Source organism: Bactrocera tryoni, chromosome 4 (assembly GCF_016617805.1).
Source record: "Bactrocera tryoni isolate S06 chromosome 4, CSIRO_BtryS06_freeze2, whole genome shotgun sequence".
Classification (NCBI taxonomy): Eukaryota; Metazoa; Arthropoda; class Insecta; order Diptera; family Tephritidae; genus Bactrocera; species Bactrocera tryoni.
The window spans coordinates 34152290-34157072 of record NC_052502.1 but is presented as its reverse complement, the minus strand read 5'-3'; the positions used below and the strand labels follow the sequence as shown (position 1 = coordinate 34157072).

The 4783-nt window shown below is 32.5% G+C and overlaps 1 long non-coding RNA gene across 1 annotated transcript; it reads left to right on the top strand.

The window, feature by feature from the left end:
* Nucleotides 1-639: 639 nt before the first annotated feature.
* LOC120774978 lies at nucleotides 640-1117 on the top strand. Its single transcript, XR_005705280.1, has 2 exons — nucleotides 640-853; nucleotides 929-1117. It is a non-coding gene; the product is annotated as an uncharacterized LOC120774978 (long non-coding RNA).
* The last annotated feature ends 3666 nt before the right edge of the window (nucleotides 1118-4783 follow it).

Here is a 4783-nt window from a genome sequence, read left to right as displayed (position 1 = left end):
TCAAAATTAGTCAATAAACCTAATGAATAGTAAAAGTTGTGGAACTAGACAGAGACAGCTGTAAAAATACATATTATCCACGGCCCATAACTACCGTCATTTTCTGTTGTAACTTCTTGAGACAATTTTTAATTATCTAGGGTGTGGCAAAGCTTTAATGGCTTTATCAGTCCTTGAGTTGAGCTGAGTAATAATCTCTTGTTAAAAGACTGAATAAAATCTTATGAGAGACTACTCGTATTACTGAACTCAACACAACGACTATTAAAGCCATTAAAGCTATATTCTATAAAGAAATTCCAAATAAGTTGAAAAAAGCAACGAATACGTTTGCAAAATTTTCACTCTTCCTAAAATTTGAAATATTTTCACATTAAAAATTTTATTCTGTTTACCAAAGTTCAAGCGATCAGAGATCAGCAATGTTTATACAGAGAAATGAACGTTCCATTCAGTCGATCTGTTTACAACACATATTTAATTAATAAATTATTCAGTATAAAATCTAAATGTACACATGAATAAAAAGAAGAAAAAAAACACACATACATATGTATATACATTTAAACAACAATGACCATTGTATTTACATATATGGCAAGAAGTATAAAACGGAATTCGCAGTAAATTTATTTCGAGCTGCTAAATTTAGATTTACATTTCGATGGCACCTTTGTTGCGATTAGAAGCTGCCCGATACAGGCGCACAGAACTAAATACTTGTAGCGCACAAATTGTCGATAATCAGCACGATCGATCAATAATAATCGGTGCAAACACATGGGCATTTGCGTATAACAAGCGATCGAGGCGATAAGTATAGCTGTTGAAATGAAAGCGAAAAGTGCAAAAAGTAAGAAAAAATCAATCGATTGTGTTAATTTGAGTGAGAGAAGGTATTGACGAATTGTATTATTTGAATTTCTAGTGACAGCGTAGTTGGGGCGAAACTAAACGGTGGGCCCGGTGGCGAAAGGGCGAGTTATGTGGATTTTGGCGAATAAGTGGTTGTTCAGTTGAAGATCAAGCGAGTGTTTTCAATGCTAATTTGTAGATTGTATATATTAGTATGAATGTGTAGATCTCAATTTTAATTTAAATAAAAGCAATGAAATCACATGGTGCTTATAAATACGTAGGTATATAATATACTTATATGTATGTATGTGTAGTAATAAGTATTTGTTTATAAAGGTATGTGTGAAATTGATGTATGCAAAGCAGTTTTAGTATAGTACAATTTTTATCATATTGTAGTATAACTTAGAGAGAAAAGCGAAGAAAATAATTCAAATGGAAAGGAAAAAAAGAAAAATATATGAGTTTGTACATACATACACTCATTGTTTCTTACGTCTCCATATTTATTAACCAAATAAAATCTCTACAATGAAATGTTTCACTTCTGAAGAAATTGCGGTTTAAAAGTGAACTAGGCAAAAAAATAATGAAATTGAACTAGTTCTAAATCGACCACAACTGTATCTATAGTTAAATGATTTTTATTTCAGTTATTTATTTTATTTTTATAGAGATATTTTTAATCTGTATAACTATACAGATCCAAATCTAAATTTGCTGTTTTTTACATTTTGGTTGTGGTCCAGAAATTAAATGGAATTTTTGATTTCTTTTGGAAGTAGTATATGATTAGGGGGTTAAATGGGTTTACGGGTTTCAAAAAAATTGTTTTTTTATTGTCTTATTAAATTTTACAACACCTCTAGAATATTGTCCTAAATTTACAAGTTGATCCGAGTAATAGTTTCGGTGATACAACCTTGAGAACTTGTGCGCTCGAGGCTAGCTAGGCTAAGTGTGCCGTCTTTAAACGCATTTTTCGCGAGACTGTGGTCTTGTAGTCGGTTGGTAAGATTTCTCGAGAACTACTCAACCGATCGTCATGAAATTATGCACAAGTCTTTGAGATACAATTCTTAAAGATTTGGACGAAGGATTTATTTTCGATTACAATTACGATTTGAAAAATTAAATGTCGCGAAATTTTCATTGAAATAATTTTTTTGTAAAAATGTCTGTCAAAAATCCAATTTTTAGTTTACTTTTTTCCTTCGTCCAAGTTCTAAGTTAAGGTCTTAACTAAAACACGAATTTTTTCACGTTAATGATCCTGTAACGAGTTATTCAGCCAACGCGGGCGCATCTTTTTTCCGTGGGGTCACCGGAAATGGCGTCGCAATGGCCGAGTTTAAAATATTTTTTTCCAAAAGTTTCAGAATTTCTTTGTTAATAATGTTTTTTTTGTAACAATAAAAAATTGTAATAAAATATTTTATTTTTTATATGAGAAAAAAATTTTTGAACAAAGGCTATTTTTTACCCTATGAAACCCATGTAACCCCTTAATGCAATACTGACGAAGTAACTAAAGTTACTAATAAGGAAAACAATTAAGATCTTTGATCGGTCAGCTTAATGCTGTAGTTATCCGATCTGAACAATTTGTTCTGAGATTATTTCGTGAAGATATCCTGAATGTCTGGCAAACATAGAAGTTTTCCATATAAGGCTTTGATATGGATCGGTGAGTTTGTATAACATTTATGTGCTCTAGTGGTTACATGTCACCGGGTCTGAGGCGAAAAGGGTGCACGCAAAATTTCAGATTGATATCTCAAAATACGATATGACCATATATGTGATGTTATCTTTCAAGAAGAATTCCGATCTAACATGTTATCATGTCAAGTAAATTATGAGTTTTGTAATAGTATATAGTATCTGGAAGTTCCAAACGGAGCTCATGAAAACTTTGTTGCTCTATAACCTGTCCAGCCCAAAATTGTTCATGGTGGCATATTCGTGTATAGCACTTAGTTAAACCGCGGTAATTGGTAAAGCAAAAACTGTCAAATATTAAAATATTAGGTGGCAAGGTTTGTGTAGCGTTCGTGTTTAGGAAATAAAATCCTCTAAAATTATATGGCAAGTTTATGGCTTATGCATTTGCCAACATGAAACATTTACCATAAATATATATTCTCACAAGTACATGTATATCTACGCATACATATGTACAAATGTATTTATGTATATACATTCCTTCTATGTAAGTTCACAGTTGTTGAAGTTGGTTATTCTTTAGCATTCTGTAGTTAATGCTGTGTTCTCATTGTCGTTATTGTTGTTGCTGTTGCTATTATCCCTACTACTGGTCATGATATCCACAACATTTGCCCATATGCAAAGGCTGGAATAGTCTAGAAAATGATTTCTCACCCAAAAAGGTGTAGAGGCAGCAGAAAGTAGCACAAATGGTGGCATTAAAAACAACAAGAAAAGCAACAATATTCTGTACAAAGTACATATGACAGAGCAAACAACGAACAATCCTCCGCGTAAAAATCGCTTGGGTGGAGTTGGCAGCTGGAACGGGATAAGGAGGAGGAGGGGTATCCCCTCTCTCCTTGCTATCGCAGTTGAGGTGTAAGGTGGGTTATGTATGTACACATGTAGTATATATGCATGTATTGGTCGTAGTTAGGAGGCTGAAGGCTGGAAGCTTACTGTCGAGTTCTGGATGCTGGGCCTCGCGCTGCGGCCGCACTGCCGATGATGATGATGGTGATGATGCTAGAAAAGTAATTGAACTTTCCAACAGCTGTCGTGTAGCACACAAAGCGTACGAGCAGGCAAAACTGAATCGAGGCGATGCCCGTACATACATACATATGTACATATAGAATATGTGTACATGTAAACTTTTCTCTGACAAAATGCACAATCTTTTAAATACAGTGCCCGTGAGTAGGTACAACTTTATGTATATGTATGCAAAAGTACCGGGAGTTATATACTGTATATATATTTGTAAAAGTATATACATAGATATTGAGCAAACACACATACAAATTGTTATGAATATCTGTATATTAAAATGCTGATACTGAAAATATGTAAAATTGCATAAATATTAAAATAAATCTGTATGTACGTGCATTTGTACATAAATATTAGGGCGGGTCGAGTTACAGGGAGCCACAAAAATCGCTGTTTCGAAACTGGTTTTAGACTCATAGTCTCTCAAGCAAAGCTGTTCAAAATGATCCGTAGAACATTTCCTGCATATTCAACTTTATAAAAAAAAATCGACCCGCTCTAATAAATATCTACTCATTTTTGCGAATATTAGTTTTTAAAAGCCAAATATTATAAAATTTCTCCCGAAAAGTTTAATTTTCAAATTTATTTGAAAAGTAGATAAATAAACATAAAAAAAATTGTTTTCATAATTTTACAGGGTGCGTCAGTAAGCGTTGAATTATTGAAAAAAATTTGTTCTATAAAAATATTATTTCTATAGAAGAATACAGGTAATAAGCGAAGAACTGGTAAACATTTTGATTATGATTTTTTGACAAAATGGGGGTTTCCTAAAAAAAAGTAAATGTTTGTGAAAAAATTACACTTTATAGTGAAACAAAAATTCAAAATTTTCTAAAACGTTATTTCATTTGATCATTATTTGGCAAATATATTTGAGAAGGTAAGTGAAAATGAAGTCGATAGGCCCAGCGTTTTTGGAGAAATTTTCCTCACTGAACTCACTATGAAAATAGCCTTTTGAGAAAAATATGCTCCAAAACTATACGCCGGATCAACTCAAAAATTTCGGAGAATATTGTCAAATATATGTAATCGATACAAAAGCAAAAAAATCGATATTTTAAATTTTACAATTGCATATAAACCTTTTGAGGAAAACATTTGTATCCGAAAGCATCATCAAACTGTCCGAAACATAATAGAAAATGCCAGAACA